Source organism: Photinus pyralis, unplaced genomic scaffold, assembly GCF_008802855.1.
Source record: "Photinus pyralis isolate 1611_PpyrPB1 unplaced genomic scaffold, Ppyr1.3 Ppyr1.4_LG2, whole genome shotgun sequence".
Classification (NCBI taxonomy): Eukaryota; Metazoa; Arthropoda; class Insecta; order Coleoptera; family Lampyridae; genus Photinus; species Photinus pyralis.
Genome location: NW_022170403.1, coordinates 28,176,116 through 28,203,771, shown reverse-complemented (window position 1 = coordinate 28,203,771; position 27,656 = coordinate 28,176,116).

The following is a 27,656-nucleotide window of genomic DNA, read 5'->3' as shown; positions in this document are numbered from 1 at the left end:
AAGGTCTTATCGAGATTTTAGTTGTGGCGGATGCCGGACGTGCTCTCGAAAAAATAAAATTATTTTGTACAAGGTTTTCTTAGTACCTGAATTTAAATTGATCTAGCTGGACAGGTGCAGTGTAGGTGGGTGGTTTAGTGGTCGTGATCGCTCATACCAATCTTCATTATCATTATTTAGTATTTTATCTGGCCTTATTCTTCTGGAGTATGTGAGGTAACAAAATTTATAATAACATGCCTCTTCAGCTACAATACATCTAGACGTTACTGCAATGATTTTTCTGTTTCGGTTTTCTATAGTAATTTCTCTGCATGCATATCGCTTATTTTTGGTTGTACTCGTATCACATTTTGTGCATTTTCGATTTGAACATTTTGGGGCGATTAAACCGAATTTATTTTTGCATATCTTGCATATTTTGATATTCTTCGCATTTACATTATAAACTTGCAAATTTTAAGATGTATTTAAATTTTTGCTAGATTTAATCTCCAATCACAACGGAACGTCCCTACTTCTCAATGTGAAATGCGCCAGTACACGTGCGCTAATCAGATTTCATCTAACAACAAAACTTCTTATTGCAAACGACCAGATGTGCCTTGGTTTTAGCATTTTGTCTAAATTGAATAATTTACAAAAACTATAAAATTTAAATAAGAAAATAATACGCAATTACAAACAATTCTAAAAGGAAAAACAAATACGGAAATACAAATTCAAGTGAACTAAACCAACTTGATAAGCCCCTCCCCAGATTTACTTAATCAATTTGAAATAGTAAAGATGTCCCGTCATTATTGTTGGTGTTTAGACCGAAATAACGTACTTACAACAATATAGTTACTATTACTAAAACCATTCTCGGGATCAGATTCGCAATTATCTCTTCGAATTCACGTTGTGACAAATATCGATATTTGATATAAACGTATTCACGAAAACCACATTTGCACAAAATGTAAAAACGCTATGCCAAACAAAAGCGCACAGTTAACGTATACTCAGCCGTCAGCTGCGGTACCAAATTTGGAACACATTTTTACAAAAAGTATTTGACGAAAGAACAGAACTGAAATAAATTTGTGAATACCGTTTAGCATCCATTCTCACCCCCTGGATCCCACTAGGGTTAAAATACAAACGAATGGAAATTGATCAATTTATGTACAACGTTATTAACATAATTTTCTTTTGTTATAGGTGAGTCCTGCAGTTTTTTGAAGTTACGTGGGTAAGTGTTTAATGTATACGTATAGTTTAGGATATAATGTGCACCCCAATGCAGAAGAAACTACAGTTTGCACAATTATACCGAGTGCCCAGAAAGCGTGGGATGGTAGAGTAAAAAATATATACAAGGTCTTTCACGACGTGCGTCGACAGATTGTTTTTTAAATATAATACCTTTTTTTATTGCGGCATTTTTTGATTTGACCTGTTGGTCATTGCCTGCTTCTATTAGGAAAATTTAAAAAAAAACAAACAAAAACACACACAAATAACGGCGGGCGATTACGCCCAGAGAAGCAACTAATACAGAATTACGGCATACAAACACGGTAACGATTGCCCAAACAGGAACGCAAGCAACAAAGCGTAAATTAATTAGCGGTAGCTACGGGAAATCCAATACAGGAAAAGCAAACCAATACCCTACTTATGATTAACAGAATGGAAGGTATCAAACGCTTACCTTTAAATTGTAACAGTACGGTGATAAAGATTCTCATTGCACTACACTCGAGCACAGTGAAATTTCCAAAAAGGTCTCTTACGTTTCGGTTAAACACCAAAGGCAACAAGATCCCTTCTAAACAACTAAGTTATCTTTTATAAAAATTCGATCATTTCATGGTGGAATCGACGGTTTTTTTTATCCGGCACTGCGTATTCAACTGTATATATCCACAAATTAAAACTGCTTTATTTAATTGTGCGGCCTGCGATAAACAAAAATCTGTAATTGGTCTTAAAATTTAGCTCAATTAAGCGCGCTTGTAATAAAACCACTGGTTCGTATGCGATTTACTGCAACTCATTTAATTTGCTACTGTTAATTACACTTACTTAGTTTGCCGGATTAAAATTTCAAAGTCGTTAGCCCAATAATGCCGATTTTTACCTTGAATTTCGGTTCATTCGCAACAGGTCTGCAATAATGAAATAAACTGGACCACTTTGCAGCTTTAATGCTCGTTTTTATGTAACAGAGGGAACTAAAATCGTCCACTTAATGGAGTTGAAATTCTAAAATATTAATCCTTCCTTTCTCATGCCGAGGACTGTCGGATGCTAATTAAGTATATGTCTCTATAGAAACAGTGATCAATTTTACGCAAATGCTAATTTCTATTTTTTTAATTTTTATTTATTTATTTATTTATTTATTTGTTTAGCCAGATACCATACAGAATACAATTATTCCAATTGCATGGCACTGGGGTGCTGTACTTAAAAACTAAAACTACACAGTAATTACGATCTTATATGACTAATTAATTCACTCAAAGAGCCGTGAAATACATCGATGTCTCTCTCACGGCACTTCTTATTTAAAGCCAACAGGCTCCTCGATAGTGGCGATGACGGAGTGGTCACTAAAAAGATGATATCGTTTTTCCTTAATTTAACATGTGGCACTTTGAGTTTAATTTCCTGAACCGAAATCCGCTAGAAGTCGCTAGTTTGGACTCGAGAATTGATACAATGCTTTCCGCCTAGCCTTTACGGGTATTGGAGAGTTGCGATGATCAGTTCCCCTACTCAATACTCATGCACAATCAGTCTGTAGATATCCAAGCGTTATTCTAATTCATTTCATTTATTTGTAATTTGGACCAAGAAATACGACCGTTAGGAGTTCGACAATGTAATTAAACAAAAAATTAAACACATTTCAATGAGAAGAGAATTTTATTGTATATTTACATAATTAGCTATTTATTTATCAAGTCTGTCATAAGATCGAGCGATAAAAATTTAATTCTTTTCTCAAATGGATAAAGTACGAATGACACATGAGTCGATTTTATCCCAGTCGCTCAATGGGCAGGTTATAATGTGACAATTAGAAATGCATTACCTGTACCTATACGCAACAAACCGAAGGCGCTTGGGACGAGGTTCCATGGAGTTGTACTGTTTATTTGTTTGATATTTGTGTAATTTGGTTCACTAAAAGTAAAAGTGTAATGACTTGTTTATTAGGCGGTTTTGAATGAAACTATACGGATGTCTAGCGCATTTTTGCAAATTTATTTGTAAAAAGGCAGCTTCTAATCCCCCTTTGGTCCGCTGGAGGCAACTGCGGGCCAGTAGAACAACGCTTGTAGGAAGACGAGGAGTGTACATGTACATACTGGGGTCATGTAGGTAATTAACAACTTTAGGGACGGGGCTACAAGATGTGGGACCGGCACCGTCTGGACGCCATCCCCGAGTATGGTGTACTAACCTGGAGATTTTTCATTTTGTTCCTATCTTCTTCTACAGTCTTAGTCTGATTGTTTTCAAATTGGTGTCGTCGGAAAGATCTTGTAAACACGCACAACTACTGCGTGACGGAATATTGTTTTTTTCCCTAGGAACGAAATTAACCACCTTATACAAGGCGCGTGTCTTCGTGGGGTAATCGACGTCGGGCGCCCAAAACGTAACTTCCGCTGAGAATTTTGTACGCGGTTTAATGTTTCTTAACTTTCAAAATTTCAAACGCGAATTGCGGGTGAACGGGACGTAGGAAGTGGGTACCAACAAAGAGAATGTGGGTATAGCCTTGTACAAGATTTTATTGATGGTGGAGTCAAAACTGGCTACTAGAATACTGATCTGCCACACAAAAATGCGCTGAGTTCCTTCGATATCACACGAGGGCTTTGATCATTGTTTAAATAATAATTTTATGGTGCTCCAGTTTCGTTTCGTGTTTACTCCTTGCTATGGGAAACAGATATAGATCTTGATTTGATGCATAGGAACATATACTTACTTGTACAAATGTACACCCTATACTCGTATAAACCAAATAAGGAATTACGTTTCTGCAGTGCTTTACTTTATACAGGCTGTTTCACACACACCGTTACCTAAAAGTAATTCCCATAATTTAAATCTAAAAATTTGAATACCAACATATAGTTTTTTATTATCTATCGAAGGAAAATATTAGGTATCATGATCGTTTCACTTTCGGTTTTACCGGATTTGGACCACACCTTTCTTATTTTAAATAGAACAGCCTGTATTTTATTGCATTTTCGAAATCTACATGAAAGTCTACGTCGTTTGACACCACATTTTTCTATACCCAGCATCAAAGGCTTTCAAGCTATTCAAGATTTTTCAAAATTTTTGACTTTTGACTGCTTTTCTTTAGGTACCTATACCTATGACTCCGTTGACTTGAATCTTAAAAAGTCTTCCAAAATCAATAATACTGATTTCATGAGAACGATTTAAATTTTGATCGTCCTTCTACAGGGTATTTCAAAGCTACTGGTCAATTTTAATTTAAATGATTACATTCGCTATACCTATCTGGTATGATTTTCGTTTTATTTAAGATTTTCTAAAATTGAGACTGTATGCATCATTTTCATAGTAGGCGTTGAAATAAATATGCGTTAGTAGATTCCATTGTACCATTCTTGAAAGCATTACCTGGGGAAAACTACTGGTCTACAGATCCGCAGTATTAGTCTTCTAGATCTCCAGATGTAAAGCCACTGGACTTTTATGGTGTATAGGGTAATAAAAACATTTATTTTTTAATTTATTTTTTGAGAGGCCAATAGAGTTCATCAGAGGATGTCATTATTTATTGAAAAAAACCATGGACACGCAGAACAAAACCTCAATTAATCAAGTCGGTATTTTTGACAAACTGATGAAATTCAAGTCAACGGAGTCATAGGTACGGGGTCCTAAAGAAAAGCAGTAGAACGTAATAAAGTTTGAAACATCTTGAATAACTTAAAGACCTTTGATGCTGGGTATACGAAAATGTGATATCAAACGACGTAGATCTAGGTTTCGAAAATACAATAAAATCCAGGGAATTCTATTTAATATAAGAAAGTTCCTATCCACATCCGGCGAAACCGGAAGTGAAACGATCATGATAATATTTTCTTTCAATAGATAATGAAAAACTATATGTTGATGGTATGCAAATTTTTAGATTTCAATTATTAATGTGAGTCCCTGATGGAATCTAGCCGTCTCCGATTTCCGGAAATAAACAATCATTAAAAAAAGATTTTAGTTTTTGTAGCATCTCGACCTGCCAAAACCTTTGATCAACGCAAATCCTCTCTATTAAAACTTTCAGGTAAAATAGCAGGAAATCATACAGAATTGCCTCTTGGTGTAGTTCAACTGACCCTGTACTGAAATTTAATGAATTATGGTTTCTTTTTAATTTATGCCTACCCTCCACTAAATTATAGCCCGCATTTCTTTGCGGATTGTCGAAGTTTTCTACCCAATGCATACATTTTACCTACTTTGACTAATTACCTATATCCTATACTCCTCTTCATCTTCCAAGACGGCGGCTTGACCTATTAGGTACTCATAGAGCTGAACTGCACTTTCTCAACTTCTGCACAATAAGTGCCACAGAAATGAATTGCTCATAGATAAAAGTGATCAATCGTTGATATTGTCGCTGATTTCAATTTTTTATATAAATAATTATCTATTGTCGCTGATCTGATCTTGTTTGTATTGGGTAAGATCGTATGAAGTCCTGAACAAAACCAAATAAAATGTAGGTAAGAATTATACCATGTTGTAAAATGTGATTGGGTATTTTCGTCGATAAGACGTAAAGAAACCCATCCCATGAGTGGTGGAAAGGTGCAATTTTATTAGCCTAAATATATAGGCGGGATTTAGTGCATTTCAAGAGAAATTCAGTAATTCAACAAAGGGTAATTAATAATCATAAACGATTTAAAGTGTATAGTTTTTAACAGAACATACTACAGACATCGGTATATAGGAAAATTTGAAAAACATTTTTTTGAAGTTTTTTACTAATTAATTAAAATGTAATTAACATTTCACAGAATGCAATATACCGATATCTGTATTATGGTTTAACCTAACTAGTTATAAAATTTGAACACTATAGCTTTTATAGAATCGGACTTATGATTGAATGAAATTTACATTTTTTAAGACTTTAAATAATTTTTGACAAAAAAGTACAGCTCCAATTCAAATTTCCTTTTTAGGATACCTTCATAGAAGTAACTGCTGTAATATAACTTCTTAAAATTAATCCGATCACAGCAACTTGATTTTAGTACGGTAGACCCATAAGGCAATTGGTTTCCTTATTGGCGACTAAGATGGTCCTAGAAATTATGGCAGGTGACCGGATGTTTCAAAGAGAAATTAACACCATTTAATTAATATAATTAGTGTTAGGCCCCATTGTTTGATATACAACAACTTTCCTCGGCTCAAAAGTTCTTTCATATCATCAATCTATCAGGTCATTTGTTCATTCCAAACCGAATTGCAAGATCAATCCACTTTAGTTTGAGATAATGATTCAGGTGCACGAACCAGATGTCTGTAAATATTTCCAAACAATTGACATCAAAACCCAAAAAAGGTATCGACAAAACAGATAATCGCTTACAAACACGCAAAATAATTCCAGACAAAGGAGCTCAAGGCCGTTATTATAGCATGAACTATAACGAAAACAATAACATGGAAACGTTTTAGATTCAAATTTATGAGTAGGTAATTCAAATGTCCACCATTCACGAGTCAAGTTGGAGAGACAACTCGAAAAGCGATCGAAACTACTTCAATACTTGAAAAGTGAATTCATTGAAAGTTCAGTTTTATAAGAAATCTGGGAGAGTTTGAATATCTCGGTTAAGTATTAAACGCCCTCCTTTTAAAGGGATAGAACCACGAGCGAGCCTTTTGTTTGCGTAGGTACTTTTTATAAAACAATCGCCCACCTCTTCACCAAATTTCTCCACGACACATTTTCCGCAACAGAATCAATTCGGAGTAAACATTAAAGCAATAAAAGGCTCCCAAATGAGTCGCATTTATTTACTCCAAACCACGGTGGAAAGCTAAGACCGACCATTTCGTCCTTCCGCTTTCTTATACTTTTTCAATCTTAATTAAGTTCATTGATCTGAAAATCGAAAACAATATTTGGAAAGAAGTTTCCGACCAAAAAACTTTTATGATATAAGTTACACAAACTGTAAAGATTCTTTTGATTCATTCAATTATTATCCCGCGGACGTTTCTCTTAATTACGGCAACGGCTCGCGCAATTAAGATTAATACTATTTTGGAAGATTATGCTACGGCCCATTTAATCGCCGGGGCGCATATCGTTACACGTCGCGTGGCCGCAATATCAAGAATGTTGACGTGAGCAAAAACCCGAAAATTAGGTTTGTGCGGCCATGCGTTGAAAAGGCTAAATTTGGTTGTTCCAATTGAATAAGCGTGTAGGTATGTAGGTAATATTTTGCTTGTTTAAAAATCGCGAAATGTTTTGCAGTTTTGGTAGAGTTTGTTGAATTTGATTAAGAATCTGTTTTTCTCCTCCGATATAAGGGATAAATTGGGATGCTTCACGTTTGACGAAAGTTTTTCAATTTCTGTTATTGAAGTCGAGTTTCTTCCCTTTGACTGTGGACATTTACTAAATTCATTTCCAGTCAAATTACGACTTTCATGTGACTACCCGCTGTTTTAAAATTACTACTGTAATAACTGTAATGACATATACATACTTGCAAAACCTAAATTAGACTTTATTTGCTAGGTATATTGAACAGAACACAAATTTTGCCTAACGACACGATCAATTCCGTAAATTGCTAATATTACAGCGAATTTAGTCACATAAATTGCTCGCGATACAAACGTACAAAATATTAAAACGTAAAAAAAACAGTATAACTGCGCTCAATGTATAAAATTGTAAGTAGAAACCGATAATGATTGCCGCCGGAAGGCAATGGTGCTTGCTCGGGTGCTTGTATGAAATAACCTCCCCAAAAAAAGTAAATGAAGACAATATTTTAATTTACTTTATTAGGTTGTGAAATGTCATAAATTTAACTCGAAGGGTTCCGCCCTTTGAAATCCACTACGAATATTGAAATAGTTTTCGTAGCAAATCTAACAACTGCGATTCTGTGCAAAGGACATGGGACTCTTACAGCTGAAAACTGAAATTTGGATTCTGCTAGTGATTTCTTTGGATGAGCACCCCTCGGAGCACCCTAGTTCTTAGTCATTATAGTGATACTGTTCCTGACGGTCGCCTTAACTTTGCAATAAATTGAACAAACTGTTAGGAACCTAATTTCAGTTTCTGCAAAAAAGGTGTTGCGGAAAATTTAAAGCAAATACGATGCATGTCCAGAAAGTAAGTGTACTGAAAACTATACATGCAAATAAATCTAGTAAAATATCGGCAGATAACCTGAACCTATAAGTTCAACGTTAGTGATATATCACAGGGCTGAATATCTATTGTACTTCATTAACCTACGTCAATTACGTTAGTATTAAGAACATGCGTTTACGTCAACCTTGCCAACAATGTGCTTACTATTGTTTTACTACTACTTCCTAGTACTAAAGTACTATACACATTTCCTTATTATTCTGTATTAATTCCTGGTAATTCTTGACAATTATATGTCCTTAGTGGCGGTCGCTTTAAACTGTTCTAAATGAACATCTTGGTCTACCAGCTGGAAGGCAGGTCGTTTTTGAGATGATACGGTTCTCGGGGTTTAGGATTCGAGCTCGATTCCCATTTTCTTTGATGGCGGCTTCCTTGACTCTAAAAGTCTCTAGGTTCTGCGTAGTCCAGTCCCGAGGTTGCGAAAGGGTGTGCCATATTTACCCGTGTTGGTGGAAGATTTCCCCTTAAATGTTGCGTCGTGCTGTCGTTGAATGGCAGAGTAAAATGACATTACCTGACTAGGAAATTAAACTGCTCGGCCCCTTGGGGTCTCGCACTTCAATATTTCCTCGCCATTTTCCTGACTTTTATGTAAATAACTATTGCGTTCATTAGTATTGGCAAAATAGATAACCTGCACGTTAAGTTTAACGTTAGCAATACATCACAGAGCTGAATATCTATTGCAAGCGTTTACATGCTATTTATAACACAGATATTATTTGCTTAACAACATCAATTACGTTAGTATGCAGGAAATCCTTATACGTCAACCTTGCCAACGATGCGCTTAGTTACTACCTTTGCAGTTTACTTCCTCGTAGTAAAGCAGCGACGTCGGAAGTGAATAACGGTTTGGGGGGAGAGGGGGGCAAAAATCAGCGACCATGGAGTCTGAAAGGTCGCTTTCATGCAAAATTGTGTACGAATTAATGCAAAGCGCAGTGGGTTTTTTAAGTGACCCTGAAACCTGTTTATTTAATCAATCAAAACAAGGATCAAATAATGTTATCTTTGAAAGAAATGTTTTGAAAAAAATTTTAAAAAGTGTTGGAGGATGTCTGCATCTGAGCAACTGAGAAATACTTGACTCGATTGAGAAAACCATAGCCATAGATCATTAATATTTTATTTAAAAAATAATGATGAACTAGAACAAGAAAGTTACAAAAATGTTGTTCCTATTTATTGCACTATTGAGCATTATAAAGAAAGGCAAGTATAAAAAATTAAATATATCTAAAAATTTTCCGCCTTTTCGCAGTTTTGCTGGCAAATTCTTTCAATATATCTACTTCCAGCTTTTTGTAATTTCTGTATGCACATGCAGTAAAAGATGCGTGAGTGATTTATCTACTCATTCTTAGAGGGGGCGCTGCCTCCCTTGTGTAAAAACTGAGGGGGCGACTCGAGGGCGACTTAGAGTTTTTGTAACTTCATGAGTTTAAGGAAATGCATTGAACATCTTCGACATTTTCAGGTTGTCAAACTCTAGCGCTTCTAAGTTATTTCCTAGATAGCGTATTCTTTTCTATGACGGGTTGTTTCTTAATCGCTTCCGGAAGTCGGTAGAGCCATAAAGTGCGCACTTTCTATCGTATTTCTTCTTTTTAGTTGGCACCATTGGGTTACATTTGCAGACTCATTGTAATAGTATTTTATATCATATAATTTGCAGAATGAACATATTTGGAAGGGACTGGGGATTGATTTTTGATACTAATTCTTTCTTTCGTAAGGCGGGAATTTAAGTGAATAAGTTAACGTTATAGATGGGGTAATTAATGAGTAAGAAAGGGGTATTAGTTGGAAAATTTGTTTTAAAGCAGATTTCGTAATTAATTAGCCTGGTGAAATCTAGCATGCCCCGTTCTGTCAGGAGGCACGGTGTCTGCTGCATTACATGGGGAGATCGTATCGTGCAAAAGTGACCCTGTTATCTGATAGGTACGATTTAAATGTGCAAAAATTGAGTAAACCGCTCGATTCAAGAAATGTATAACGGAATGGAAGGATCCAAAAACTCAAACACCAAGAATAATCTGTAATGGAAAATGGAAATGAAATGAAAAAATTAAGAATCGGAAGAATGGAAAGAATCTGGGAAATCCGAGGGGAAATCCAAACTAAAAAAAATCCGCAAAATCTGAAAGACCCGAAGGAACAGAAAAATACAAATAATCTGACGAACCAAAAGTATTCGATAAATACAAACAAACTAAAGGTACCAACAGTTTGACGAATCTGCAGAAGCAGAGGATGGTAATTTAAATTAACAAGGGACATTAAGAATGCTTTGTTTGAAGAGTCTGGCGAAAATTGCATGTGTAAAGAAGCTAAAAAGCCTCAAGAATACGCACGGTCCTAAAAATTCAAGAAATTCGTACAATCCGAAGATTCTTAAAGATTCGAGAGAAATTGAAAGAAATATTTGAAGGGTCCGAACAATCTAAAAAACATCAAGAAATCTGAAGGGTCGAAAGAGGACATGAAGCGTCTAAAAAATAGAAGTTCTGCCTTTTTTCTTTCATGCTTGCGTTCCAGATAATGGTTTCATCCACATCTTGTTCCTTTATATTTTGCCCCGCATACTCTATCTACGTCTTATGAATGCTTTATTCACGCCAACTTACCGATGACATACCCACTGCACGTTTGTATCACGCTCTCTTTCTTTCTTCCTTTGCTTCCCTTATCTTTAAAAATTCATTTTGGGCACCCTATACAGGGCGATGACATTTAAAGGACGTATCTAGTAATAGTTACGGTATTATTTATTAAACTTCATATTTGAATATGTGGTTTTATTTATTTTACAAAAAATTTTTACAACTGAATAGTATGAATGGACGCTGGTCCATGGTATGATGATACTTTTGGATAAACCTGGAAACTTTGTGAGCAAGATTTTTAAAAAGTGGTCTTTAAGGGTGAGTCAATGGCCCGTATGAATAAAAGTAAGCAAAAATGCCTATACTTGCAAAATTCAAAGTAAATACTCGTAAGTGCTCCTTCCCACTGGGCGACTGCTGAGCAGCAGGACAGGACGCAGTGCAGTGCTGCTAAACAGACCAGCATGAAGGGGCAGTTACGAGTATTTACTTTGAATTTTGCAAGTATAAGCATTTGCTTATTTTTATTCATACGGGCCAATGAGTCCCTTTCAACGAAACTATTTACAATTTTACACGAATTCTGATTCATCTTCACTTCATTATTATAAATGCGTCCCTTAAATAATAATTCAAATAAAATTGCTGTTTGCAATTAATGTAATTAATATGTTGATTACGAAAAGAACAATAATAATCATGAAGGGAAGTATCTATTTCGATAAACTGAAACTAACTTAATCTAAATTAAGAAAAAACCCAAAACATCTCATCCATTCGACCGGTATCAAGATCAAACTTAACTGCCAGGGCCAGAAGAAATTTTATGGATGTATGATGAACAACTGATGAAAACGCTTGTGTCAAAGATCAGCCAAACTTCTTCATTTTTCCATTGATACATATGATACTCCCTTCCGTTTATCCAACTGAAACAAATTCCCAACATTATTACTTTCTGTTGCAATCACTTAATCGTTTTTAATAACAACTCTGCATGCAGATAACCGTATGTCCATAACTCACATCCTTCAAATATTATTGATGTTCACAGGCAAATTCACATTTCCAACAAATTGTCTTTTCACTGTATTTATTTGCTGTCATAATTTCAAAACTGGAACATGTGCTAAGTTGCTTCAGAATCAAAAATCCATTCTTCTTAGGACAATTCGACTTGATACGTTCAAATTCATGACATCTATAACACTTCACAGTTTTATTGGAGTCACCAGACCTTGGTTTCCCAACAAATGGAGCGGCTTGATATTCACTGAAGTTTATTTGTACATCCTGAAGTAACTTTGTCTTGACATAGTTCCCTGTAATGTCTATACCTGAATTAATTCAGGAGGTATGGAACAGGAGCTTGGTCCCCAAAGAATGGTGGCAGCAGACAGTGCAGATCCCCCCAAAAGTCAAGTCACCACAAGAAACAGACGTTTACGGGAGAGTATCGGTAGAAACGAGGTATGCGCAACCTATCTACTACAGTGCCTAGCTAGAGGGCCACACGTCCAAGACACCAGTTTACCAAGCAGGTTTCATAAAATCCAGATCCGCGGACGACCATAATTATATTCAAGACCAGGAGGATTCTAGACGAACACCGGATATGGCTTCTAGCAATAGACCTACCGAAGGCCTTCGACCAAGTGCAAATAGCGAGTAATTAATTTTCTGTAATAATATCACAGGAGAGTGAGAATATATTGAAAATAATTCGACAGGCAATAGTCACGAGAGCCCAAAAGGCTCGAGTGGCTATTGCCAAATGGCAACAAGTTTGAGAAAAGACCTGGAGAATTAGAAGAGATTACTATCCAAAGTTTGTACGCAGTGGCATAAATCTTGCGGCATTTTCAATTATATTGGTAGTAAAATGAAGTGTGGAAGACCTCAAACGCTATAATCCACTAACATTTCAAATTTGATGTGATCGGGGCTTAATTTTTTTACTCCAAATTATATAATTATGGCCTCTAATAGCTACTTAAAACTATTTACTGAACGAAATTTAACAAGGTGAAACCAAATTAGGTGCTCACCTTTTTGTACGCGTAGGTATATAATTAAATGAATGGCACATTTCGTGACAAGGCTCGTACAAATCGACAAAAAATATTACGTTCTTACAAAGTTTTTTATTAGAAAATTACTTTCGAAAATTGTCCTCTGCTTTGCCACAAACAAAAGCCTTTAATTTTTTTCCAATTTTCTGTTATAAATACATCTTGTCACATTATTGTATTCTCCGCTCTAATTTGGCATTGTAGTTGTGTTGTATATGATACGAAACCTTACGTAAATAACAATCCCCTTTTCTTGGCCATTTACTGTTCCTGTGGGCATTATTTGATTGTTGTTGGTCATTCTCTTTGTGGTGGTGTTCTGATATATGAGCTAAGTAATTAGTGGGTTCTGGAACATTTAACATTTGCCTGGGAGGCCGGTAACGGCGTTTAATTCAGATTTCTGCAGGACCGTAGCTCGTAAAATACGTAATACGCAGTTGGTTTTGTGTAACGATCCGAACCTTAGAGACTTTTGGTAGAGGATTTATTAATCGAGATTAATCTCGCAAAGCTCCGTTTTCGGTCTTTCCAATTGAAATCATACCAAAGTGCAGGACATCTAATACTGAAAGCATGCATCTGATGTCATTATAGTAAATTGCTTCTTATTTAACCCAGAGAAGGAAAGGAAAACGATATACTCATCATTATAAACGAGCCAAGGGTTTCTAAACGGAGGTTAGCATCGACGACATTAGTTGGGTCTCAGAAATACGAAACGATGTAATCGGGGGAAATTGGAACAGTAATAGAAAACACTGTTGTAAATGGAAAAATTGAATCTAAACTACCGGTCCTATACTTAACGGCCGTAGGGCTTCTGCGGGAGACAACCAAAAATGTGTATTCTTTGTGCCGTTGAACAATTTGGTCTTAAGGGAAATTGGAAAAAATTATTGTTATAATCTTACACGCACAGTTTAAAATTTGTGACTTTAGCAATTATTTCATCAGCCCATGTGAATGTTTACATCAATTTGCCTTTAATTTTCTATCGCTAAGGTAATTAGATTTGGAATTTAATCAACTTTCTTTCATATTTGAGAAATAATTACATCCAAAGGAATCTAAAAAGAATTAATAACAAGCTCCCCCGACGCTTTGCATCAGTCCTCGGCGAAAAATCAATAGATATCCAAATAACGTTATTTTCCCTTCAATACGAATTTCCTTTGCAAATACTTTTCGAATTTTGTTGACGCAAAACAAACATTTCTATCTTCAATTTTATTTTTACGGTCAAATATGTAATTTCAGCTTGGTAAATCAGAACCGTACATTACTAAACTTTTTTCCAGTCCCTTTTTGATATTTTCATAAAGGAAGATTTAGATAACTATCATCACAAAGGAACAGAAAATGTTTACTTATGCTTTCGAGGAAATTACGACTTTCCATTGCGGATACAATTACAGTCCTTTGTGTCGAAACGTCTGATTTTCTAATATGGCGGAGTCAAAAGGATATCTTTTGAATAATCTTATTACATTATTAAGTGTAGTTCTAATGATTAAAATCAAATATTTGCTCGTGTCTGAGCGCTCATTTAATTAAGTAAAGAATTCTTGATTATTATGTAAAGTAATTTCCTTATATAAAGACTAGAAGTCTCCCTCTCCCTGAACGAGGCGGTTAAATGAAATTTTGTTTTGTTCTATCGTAATGAAATAAAATCTAAATTGAATTTGTCACTACACTGAAGGAAACAAATGCTATTTAGATCTATTTTTATGGCTATTATTCTATTACTGGGGCTGAAATGAAGGCTCTTTGTTAAATTTGCACGCTTTTACCATAGAGAATGTCTGATTAAATAATTCAATTTACTTGCATACATTAATTTTACTGTGTTTTCGTGAATATCGGAATACTTGTAACAGACCGTAAGTTATCGCTTACCTATGTTTCACAAATAATTAACTTGATTAATTGATAAGTGATAAAGTAATAAAATGCTCAGTTCAAAACGGAAGAAAAGTTAAAAAGTTTCTCGATGAGAGTGGTGTTAGTAATTGCTTTATACCGGAAAGAATAGATTCAAAGGCTTTGCCATTATTGTAAGTAAGAGATTTTGAGGGTTGGGGCAATACAATATGGCAGTATAAGTACAACAAAACTGTATTATATTGATTATTATACCTTATTGTTGCAAATATATCATGATTTTTGAACTTATAATTTTATATATTCGAAACCAATATGTGTGTATCCTGATTTTTGGTAAAAAAGGAAGGTTATACACTGCCTTTTTTTGAGCCCCGAAAAAAAAATTGTCTCAGATCGACCCGCAAAAAAAATTTTCTTATAGAATGTGGCCTGTAGAATCCATAATTTCAAACAGTTCCAAGATTGGGCTACTAGTTCAATAGTTACAGCCCTTTGAATTTTCTTTCGAAATTGGTTTCTAGTCTATAACTTTTGATTGAGAAGTCTGATCGAAAAAGTACGAATTGTTTTGGATTCTACGCACCAAAATTAATAACAAAAAGTGTTTTCCCGAGAAATTTTGGTGTAGTCGATTTTTGGTAAAAAAGGAAGGTTATACACTGCCTTTTTTTGAGTCCCGAAAAAAAATTGTCTCAGATCGACCCGGAAAAAAAATTTTCTTATAGAATGTGGCCTGTAGAATCCATAATTTCAAACAGTTCCAAGATTGGGCAACTAGTTCAAAAGTTACAGCCCTTTGAATTTTCTTTCGAAATTGGTTTCTAGTCTATAACTATTGATTGAGAACTCTGATCGAAAAAGTACGAAGTGTTTTGGATTCTACGCACCAAAATTAATAAGAAAAAGTGTTTTCCCGAGAAATTTTGGTGCAGTCGATTTTTGGCAGGGTGTGTATATTAGTTGCAATAATCTAAGTTACTTATTAATACAAAGCGGAGATGTTAATTCAACTACTCCCGTATTACAAAAGCATGCATATGAGATGGTTGCCGTTACATACAGTTTTTTTGTATGAGTTAAAACAATATATAGTAAAACTAGCTGTACACTTGCAACAATATGTATATGATAAATTTTATAATTCTTTATAGCTATCCCTATACGTATTATATTTTTTGATAGCTATTATTATATTTTTAATTACTTTTAACATACATTTTTCTCCGTGGTGGTGGGTACAAATTAAATTCGAAACACAAGTTTCTCGAACTTTGCGGAGATATCATTTCTTTTGACGTTGTAGAAACTCCCACTTCTCTTTTACCTTTTAGTCTTTTACTACTTTTTTTAAAAAATGAACTAGTAACAGAAGCTGCGACAAATTTTATATCGGAAAAGCAAACGTCAAGTGGCATCTGGGGCATCAGTAGCAGTGGATGAGATGTCAAACAATGTTATACAACAATTCAGTAGTACTGTATCATTGAAAACGCAGGTGGGCGTTGGACATGCAAGACATTTTTCATACATAACGAATCACTAATGAAACAATAATTTGAAATCGCTGTATATTAAAATGAATAAATTATAAAATATCCTGAATTCAATCGACAAGCAAAAGTACATAAAGACAACTCGGCGTGGTAGATTGTATTACCATGGAAGTGTGATTAAAATAATGGAAAATGAAACTGTGGACGCCGCGCCGTTAGTAGATACGAAAATATGTAAAAATTTGCACGCTGAAAATGAGAAAAGCGGAAATTAATATTGACAATGAGTTTTGAATGGCGCTTTGGTTTTATATTATTGTTTTCACGATTTCAGGTGGTTAAACTTAAGAAATGTAATAATTTCTTGCGGTTTCATCTCGTGTCCACAAAGAACAAAAAATGTGGAATGCGTTTTTCATTTAACGCCGTTCCGGTACGTATGACTTCAAACAATTTTTAATAATGCTCTCAAAGTTGGGGAGATTACGTTTGCGAGTCGTGAACTTGTTCAATTTTTGTTACGTAATGAAAATCGTGCCATTTGGGAATAAAGCGTGACCATGCCCGCAAATTGTGTCCATCACTCAGGAAACTTGGAAGGGAGTGAAAAGCGGGTCGTTAGATGCCTGTTTACGCATTATTATTTTTTTCAATAAATTTACCAAAGAAAAGAACTGATCAAGGATGACGGAATTTTATGCCTATACACCACGTCTGCTTAGAGCGTTCAGCAATTTCGAATTTGAATAAGTCAATTTAAGTCAAGTGTGTTAAGGATGTGCTTAGATTACAAAGGATTTCATCAAACGTTCGCCAAACATGCATTTCCTTTACATTTACCTATCAACTTGACTATATTTATTTAGCGTGCCTTTTTGTACAAAATTGCGTTAATAAGACGTGTCCTACCGACTGAAGAGTATAATTAGATATTTATAAACATTACGTGACGTTGCGCACATTTTATTTATAGCAGAGGCATTATATTCAGTGAACACCCTTTTCAGGTAGGTTGAAACAAGGGTCGCCTATTTTGGCGAAACTGTGATTGATTTCAAATACAGTTTTTTATTTGGGGTCCTGTCGTGCTTGCCAATTGATTATTGACAGTCTTTTTTATACCTTTCCTTCTGATCTTTCGTATACGCAATAAAATGTTATTGTTTTTCGCTTGGACATGTACCGGACTAGCATTTCGAATCTGTCAATCTTTATAAAATTAGCTTTATTCAATTTCAAACCTCAAAGAGAACCAAACTGCTAAAGGGGTGAAGGGTTAGCCACGAAAAACCCGAAAATACACACCTAAAGTGCCGCCTAGCTTCGCAATCGAAAAACTTTTTCACTTATGTTTTTAAAACGATCCTTCATAAATTTCAGAGTACGATGATAAGGTGGTTGATATTTCTATATACGCGGAACTTTATCGAAATTCAGTAGTATTTACTAAACTATCATATTGTATATTTTCTTCTTTCGGGCTTGCTGAGAAAGCTAAAAGCTCAGAAAAGGATACGAAATGCGGACTTTTCAATCGATTCGGAAACTTTTCCCGCTTACGTGGTATATGCTAACCACATCCTCTACATTGATTGATATTGCCGTTTCCAAAGTACTATTGAATAAATTTATATCCGTGAGTATCTTCATTTTAGATACATTTTTAACATCTCAAATAAATACCTACGGGTCCCGAGAACTGCTAATATAGTCATTAATCTTCCCTATTCTATGAACTTTTGGTTAAAATCGAGTATGTGTTTAATTATTAAAGGTTTTTAAGATTTTATCGTTCTTTTATATGCAGCACAGTAGCTGGGCAAGTGAGAGTCAGCGTTTGCAACAATTACATTTGTTTTTCGACTATTGTTTGTAGAAATAAATCTTCTTCTTTTAACACAAATGCAAACGGAAGAGGTTTATTGCCTTAGCGATTCAAAAGCGTTCTATAACAGTCAATAGGCTTTTTGTGTCAGCAAAATTTTAAGAAGTGGACAAAAATATAGACCTCTACTTGAAAGACGATGGCTTTTTGCCTCAGTGAATCCGAGATTTGGTAGTTTGGACCGATGCACAGTGCAGCAGAAAGCCGGCTGGGCGGACAAAATTCGAAAAAAAACTTTCTAAATAAGGCTTTCTCATCCCTGCACTCTGCAGGGATTCCTCTAAGAAGTAAAAACCGCCCTTTCTTTACTATCAGTCGAAATTTGACCATCCTTCGCCCAAGCATAACATTATTGTAGATACAAAGGGAAAAGTTATAAAGTGTGAAAGTACTTGGAGTAATAAGGAAGTCCAAAAAAAGCAAATGGAATCTATGTCTGAAGGTTAGTAAAATACGCAAAAAATTTTGTGAATATTAACATTGTAACAGAAAATTTGTTCTAAGGGTTTTTTTAAACAAAATTCAAGTTGTTAATTGAAACAGTAATAACACGCTGTCGGATGCTGCCTTTAAACCTATTCGAGGTTACTGAGAAACGTATTAGCTACTGAATAAAACAAAATTCAGCTGCCAAAATCTGCTACTTGCATTTTAATGTATATTTTTTCTAATGACATAGAAAATTTGATCAATTAATACCTATATCATACAGGGGGTTCCTAAATAAGATGTAAATACAGAAGGGGTTAATTGTTTGGCTTATTTTATGAGAAAAGTTCATATAAACATAGACCCGCAAACGCTTCGTTACCGATCTACAGGGCGTTATAGTTCTACCGTACACTGTACAATTTAACCTTCAATTTATAAACATAATTATGCAAACACAAGATACTATTTTCAATGACAACAGTCAAAACTAATACAAATAAGATATTATCCATATAAAATCAGGGCCTGGCCATTTTAAAATTTATACTACCGAAAATTGATTTTTATTTTTTTTCTCCATAACGGTCGCAAAATAATTACAAGAGACCAAAATGTTTCTAAATAAACCATGAAATGTAATTCTTGTTTCATGATCTACCAGTTGTGCACCAAAAAAAATTATTAGGAAGTGAACCAAAAAAAAGTTCATGGGTAGAAAATGGAACAGGACCCCTGAAACACAACACCCTGTAGATTCTCACTATCATTGAAATGACCAATGATGTAATCCCTTCGGAGTACCTTATATTCAAAATTTGAGCGAAGTATCTCAAAAACTGCAAGAGATATAAGGAAAAAACAACAAAATCTTGAAATTTTAACACCTGTAGACCGGTAACGAAGCGTTTATATGAACTTATAGTCATAAAATAAGCCAAATAATTAGACCCTTCCTTATTTATATCATATTTAAAAACACTCTGTATAATTAGTGACCTTTATATTTGATAAACAGTGAATATGTTTATTTGTACAGTTCGCGTTTCTTGTTTCGTATATTACCTACAATTTTGAATTAAAATTTTTGTAACAATTCCAAAACCGTTTGTTCTTTTCACACATTTATTTATAATTACTAAATTTTCTTATAATTATAGTTTTGGAACGTAGAAAAACTTTCAAATTATTTGCATAATCCGCCACCATATTCTATCCGCCATTTTGATTTTTGTAATTTTGACAGCAGATTCGAAATCAGTAGCCCCGAAAACTTAGTAAAACATTGCAAATGATTTCTATTTAAAGTTTAAAGGACGACGTACCATATTGAGTCCGTCATTTTGAATTTCGTAATTCAGACATCGAATTCGTAATCAGCGACCCCCAAAACTCCCCTGGTACGAAATTGCAAATCATTTCTTTAAAGTTTTGAATTTTGGCCGCACTGTTTGCGATAGTCCGAATCCCTGTTTTACCGTCTTTTTTATTTGAACCGCGCCCTGTGTACCACTGCGTAGAGCCTTTCCTAAAGATGGGCTAGTTTCTTTCCTATTCATCCTTTTGCGTTATACAATCCTTCTCAAAAGTTGCTAGGTATCATACTAGGTTCCCCGGTTTGAATCTCTTGGGGAGGCGCATTGCTATAGCGCTTCCCATCGCCTTCTTCTTCCCATTAAGTGGGTCCTAGCAGTGCCTCCATAGCGGCTGTAGGACACGTGCGCATGGCTCGTCATACCTAAACAGGGTAGCTTGTGCAGTTGTTCATGTGAGCATTTCAGGCGTTTATCTCCAATTCTTTCCCAATAGCCTTCTAGAGGCCTGGGATGCCAGGATCTCTTACCCCCATGGGAGCTCCACGTCTGTGGAGACCCGCAGTGGATGCGGATCGGAACGAAAAAGAAGAGTAGGCGTTTGTCATTAGATATAGAACTGTCTATGAGTGAGATTTTCAAATAGTGGTGTTTTACTGGGTTATTACAACGTCAACCTGTGGTCAAAGTTCACTCTCACCTATTTGACCTCTTTACTAACCTCGCTGATGGCGCCCTCCATAGCTGGTGCCCTTAAGTTCGGCTACCGTGTTTAGCAGATTAATGCTTAGGCTGTTATCTGTACACAAAAACAAACTGCTAATTGAGCCAAAATGGCCGTTTGACACCTAGTGTCAGGTTTGACATTTGTTGTGTTGTATTATAATCACGAACTTATAAATTAAGATGGACTGCTAATGCTGAATTAACAAATCACACCTACAGGGGGGCCGCCATGATGTGCACTCACATGACGCGAAATTCAAATCAACTAATAAACAGGCATTAACTTCACGTTTTCTAAATAAATGACTGTGACCCATGTCATTTTCTAAGGCTGCAACAGTCTCAAAACTTGAGCACTATACTGTATTCATTTTAAGAAGGTAGCAGTGAAAAGCATAGGGAAGCTTTGACCTTCACTGTGATTGGTTAAAACACGAGTCAGTATTACAATGAAACATAAAACGACTGGTGAATTTTGCAAGTTAGTAGTTTATGTTGCCAACTAAACTGCCGAAGTGTCATTAGTTGTTATTGTGAAAAATTTATTTCTGTTCGCAGTGCTGAATATTTCTACTTTACAATAATTTGGTGCCGTTTTATATTTTTCCTGTGTGTGTTTATCTTCAAACACAGCGCCATCTACTACCTTCTTATACTGAATGCAGTACCTATAGGAAAATTCCCTTAGAAAATAACTAAAATGTGCACATCATGGCGGCGCCCATGCTAGGGCCGTTTTTACCTCTATGCAACTGTTTGATCAGCAGTCCATCTTAATTTATAAGTTCGTGATTATAATAGTTGTCTGGTACATTTAGGAGAGTATATTAGTAATATTAATTCATTAGAGAGGCGCATCTAGGCACTTTTGTAAAAAAACAGAAACCGAAAAAGAAATTACTCAGAATGAAGACAATTTTTCGAAAACTTCTAATGAAGATAAATTAAAATATTTATAATTGAGTACACACAAGGGTTGTTATGTAGAATGGTGAAACAATTGAAAAAGCGATGCAACTATATTTTTCTTGTGATGTTAAAGGCTATTAAACGATACGCTCATAAAACTTGCCCTATCCAAGTATCCGCACAATCCAACAGCGACTACAAAATACATACTTTCCAACTGTTGTTCAATTTCAAATTTCGCGGTTTTCAAACTGGGCCAAAATGGCTGCTATTCGTGTTACTTTAGTAATCTATAGGAACTTTACAAGTGACCATATCAAAGCCCCCTCTTTTGGTCATCACTGTGACCGATGACTACCCGCCCAGCGTTGCATCTACCTCCCACTTTTTTAACGGAAATACACGTTTTGAGTCCGAATCAAATAAAATCTCGGTCTGTCTGTAGGTCCAACTGTATTCTCTTTGTCTGCTAGCTAAATGGCTAAACCTATGGAAGCCAAATTTGGTGCACATATTTTTAGACATAAAAGGACCAGGTGCTTAAGCCTAAACCCACCACACCCTCACATGACCACAGACGGCCTTCTGGCCTAAGCATTAATCTGCCGTTCTGGTACTGATCTACTTCACTACAGCAATAGCGGGGAACCAGAAGGCCGTCTGTGGTCATGTCGCACGGATCTGACACCACTATTTGAAAATCTCACTCATAGACAGTTCTATATCTAATGACAAACGCCTACTTTTCTTTTTCGTTCCGATCCGCATCCACTGCGGGTCCAAAACTTTATAATTATAAGAAAATTTAGTAATTATAAATAAATGTGTGAAAAGAACAAACGTTTTTGGAATTGTTACAAAAATTTTAATTCAAAATTGTAGGTAATATACGAAACAAGAAACGCGAACTGTACAAATAAACATATTCACTGTTTATCAAATATAAAGGTCACTAATTATACAGAGTGTTTTTAAATATGATATAAATAAGGAAGGGTCTAATTATTTGGCTTATTTTATGACTATAAGTTCATATAAACGCTTCGTTACCGGTCTACAGGTGTTAAAATTTCAAGATTTTGTTGTTTTTTCCTTATATCTCTTGCAGTTTTTGAGATACTTCGCTCAAATTTTGAATATAAGGTACTCCGAAGGGATTACATAATTGGTCATTTCAATGATAGTGAGAATCTACAGGGTGTTGTTTTTCAGGGGTCCTGTTCCATTTTCTACCAATGAACTTTTTTTTGGTTCACTCCCTAATAATTTTTTTTGGTGCACAACTGGTAGATCATGAAACAAGAATTACATTTCATGGTTTATTTAGAAACATTTTGGTCTCTTGTAATTATTTTGCGACCGTTATGGAGAAAAAAAATAAAAATCAATTTTCGGTAGTATAAATTTTAAAATGGCCAGGCCCTGATTTTATATGGATAATATCTTATTTGTATTAGTTTTGACTGTTGTCATTGAAAATAGTATCTTGTGTTTGCATAATTATGTTTATAAATTGAAGGTTAAATTGTACAGTGTACGGTAGAACTATAACGCCCTGTAGATCGGTAACGAAGCGTTTGCGGGTCTATGTTTATATGAACTTTTCTCATAAAATAAGCCAAACAATTAACCCCTTCTGTATTTACATCTTATTTAGGAACCCCCTGTATGATATAGGTATTAATTGATCAAATTTTCTATTTCATTAGAAAAAATATACATTAAAATGCAAGTAGCAGATTTTGGCAGCTGAATTTTGTTTTATTCAGTAGCTAATACGTTTCTCAGTAACCTCGAATAGGTTTAAAGGCAGCATCCGACAGCGTGTTATTACTGTTTCAATTAACAACTTGAATTTTGTTTAAAAAAACCCTTAGAACAAATTTTCTGTTACAATGTTAATATTCACAAAATTTTTTGCGTATTTTACTAACCTTCAGACATAGATTCCATTTGCTTTTTTTGGACTTCCTTATTACTCCAAGTACTTTCACACTTTATAACTTTTCCCTTTGTATCTACAATAATGTTATGCTTGGGCGAAGGATGGTCAAATTTCGACTGATAGTAAAGAAAGGGCGGTTTTTACTTCTTAGAGGAATCCCTGCAGAGTGCAGGGATGAGAAAGCCTTATTTAGAAAGTTTTTTTTCGAATTTTGTCCGCCCAGCCGGCACATATTTTTAGACATAAAAGGACCAGGTGCTTAAGCCTAAACCCACCACACCCCACATGACCACAGACGGCCTTCTGGTTCCCCGCTATTGCTGTAGTGAAGTAGATCAGTACCAGAACGGCGCCGCGCCGTTCTACTGCATGCAAAGTCCTAGGGCACGACACGACAGCCGACCGAACTAGCTAGTCCGCTAGACAGTATTGGATCCGAATTAACCCTGTTTTCATACGATCATTGACAGGGACAGGATCATCCCCCTATCTGCCACCTGGGGACGCGTCCGGTAGGCAGGGACCCTCCACATACAAGATGTACCGGGAAATTCCAGAATTAGTAAACACTTTAAATAATTGCCCGGAAAAACTACCCTTAAATTCGTATTAATAGTATATTAAGATACAAGTGTATAATCAAGTCTTTAAAGCACGCGCAACGAGTTTAAGGGCACGACGCAAAGCGGAGTGCCTTTAACGTTGCAAGTGCTTTAAAGACAAATTATACACGTGTATCTTATAGTATTTTTTATTATACCTGCAGTATAATTTAAAAATAGGAAATACAATGAAGTCATATTGACGTTATACTCGAATGCATGTCTAATTAAGTGGGCTGGGTGTTCGTAATTTCACGAGTGCCATGGAAATGTCACTTGACGTTTGCTTAAAAAATCATCGTCTTTGTGAATTAAACGATTTCCGTTGAAAAAGATAATACACCGTCCATTAAATCGATTCTTGTAAAATCTAAACAAACGTTGGTAGGTGTAAAATCCCAAGGTTGGTATATTACAGGTTGCCTCGTAACTATCGACCAATAGCAATCGAGGCGCAAATACGTCACTGGTATCCCACGATTTAAACGAAATAATAAATGCATGCAGCCATACAGCTATTGTTTACAGTTCTTTCATTATGTTTGAATCGTTTAACTAGTGAAACACAAATATTCAGTTTTATATTTTAAAATTTAGTAATTAAAAATCGTTATATAATACAGTCAATCTTCGTCTGATGTACCAGTGTTTACCGTGAAAGATAAACAGCTTCATCTAAGAATCAATCGCGTAGTCACATTTTTCTTCTAATTCTCTTAACGTAGTTTATATCGTCTCTATCTCTACACTTGTCTTCAATTTGTAGATGAGATAGGCGGTATCAACGACACCATATGATCTTCCTGCTTCGGTCAGTTTTAAACACGTTCATCTTCTGCCGGCCCGCAAGCATTAAATAAGATGTAGGTTCATTTGACCGGTGTCTTATTTTTCCCTAAAGCATCATCATTTTCATTCTCCGTAAATATCGTGACCGCCAATCGAAAATGTCGCTACATTCCATCAATAATTGAAATTAACATTACCTAATTTAGTTATGAGTTTTATTGATTTACCGTCACAGCAGCAGCTAGCTCTGTAGCCCTTTCCAAAGGAAATGCCCACCTACTGGCAGCTTTCTGTTTGTCAAAGAACTCCACGACCCTGTCAATAATATTTCTAGGTTCTGAATGCACATGTATTACAGGAGGTTCAATATTTATAACCTTACGCGTCTGTCACATAAGCGGTAATGACAAGATAACGAAATTTGAGTGGCTACCAGTGACGTCACTAGCAGGCGACTTGATCCCCATTATTACAGTTACGAGGCAACCTGTAATATACCAACCTTGGTAAAATCCAACTCCAGTAAAGCCTATTATAAAGAATATGAAAAGTTGTTTCCATGGATGAATAGGAAGTTACTTACGAATACAGTCTTAAATGCATCCATAATGCTGGCATATATGAAGGAAATGTCAAAGGTATTTAAATCTTCTATATTTTGGTGCATTCATTCAAAACTTTAAAGCAATGCTGCGATTAAAAAGTGGAACAGATTTGGAAGCATACCCTAAATTACGCGCGTTTGTGAAAGCTTCAACCAAAGGATAGGTACAAAAGCCAAAGAAATGTTCTGCATTTACAGAAAGCGACCTAAGAGGATTTTTTATTTCATCCAGATGACAGTTTCAAAAGTCATACTTGAAGTATCGTTACTTAGCAACTTTAAAGCACGTGTGTTTTAAAGGCCCTTTTTCGCACGCATTTGAGTGTTTAAAACGGAGATTGTGATTCAGGTATAATAAAAAACTTTTTAAGCGTTTATAGGAAAATGAAAGACGTTCAAAAGGGGGGTATATTTTATAATATTTATTTTTTAATTCAAAAGCCAATAAATTTTTTTAACCAATTAGAAGAATCTTAAATTAGGTTAATAAAATACAATTATTTGGAGGCGACATTTTAGGTTTGTTAAAATCTGCACATTTTCGTAGTTTTGGGAGTGTAATGGTGCTCTTTTTAGTTTGAAAATAAAGTCGTATTTAGTATTAGTATTTAGGAATGACAAATTTCAAAATTTAGTTTAACACCAGCGTCTGCAAAATACATTTTTGTTTTTCTCAGCATTGATGATGGTTTCTTTTCTATTTTACTCTTTTTATTACGTACGAATCTCGCGTTTAGTGCTTGAAATAAAGCTAAAATCGTGGACTATGTACTAACTATCTCGTTGCCCAAGACCGAATACATTTCAAACCCCCAGTGGCCCTCACTTATTCCTACCACCCAGTCAATTTCTTCATATGAATGAAACACAGCCTTATTTACTTGTTCATTTGTTTTCTTCATTTCTGCACTACCAATGAAATAAAAGTAGGGTAATAAATCAAGTCCCAGGTATCACTTAAAATCATGTAACAGTTAAAACTCCCTTATGGCACACCCAACCAACTTAAATATTGATAGTAAATTAACCTGGAATGCACATGGAGAGGCAAAATAAACAATTCTATTACATTTTTGACACGGAAATTGTCGATCAAATTAACAAAGGACGTTCACAACCCCACACTACTTACAAATTTTCGTTTGGGGACATTTTAATACATCTACCAGAATCTTCACATTGTAAAGGAGAGTAATTACAGTAGAGCAGGGATTGGTCGCAGGGAGAAATGAATGGTTATTTTATCTCTTTCAATATACTTACCCTTACTTCTCTGTAACTTGAATATTTGTTGTATATTTCGTATAAAACATTTTAATGTAATTACTGATCATATGCGGACATTACAATGCAAATCTTGAAAAAGTATCTTATTAGTAAATGTTTTTATAATATAGGCGAATTCATGTGTTTGTTTAGTTTCTAAGAAACGTGAGAATTTATTCATTTATCCACGCATAAAAGTGTCCTTCAATTTGATTACAAATACGTAATAGTACCTACTCTTGTTACCGTAGGCAATTTATTCCATTTCGTTTTCAGCACTCATAAATTGCAATTAGCCATTACAACTGGGTCATATGGATTTATTTATAACTTATTTGAACACCTAATACGTTACAATTATTTTCCTCTAATCATTATATTTTAGTACTTGTGTTGGGTTTTATACCAATCACTTTCATTAGATGGCCAATACAAAGCTTCATTGTTCGTCGCTAACCAATCAAACCACATTTTTGTTTCTATTGGCTGTTGGTTTAACGATAGTGAACTGATGATAATGATTGCATACAATTCAAGTGACTTTAGAATTTTGGAATAAAGACCAAACCAAAACTATTAGGAAATTAAAAAAATTGGCAATTCAAGATATTACACATTAAGAAATAAAACAAACGCCTAAACAAG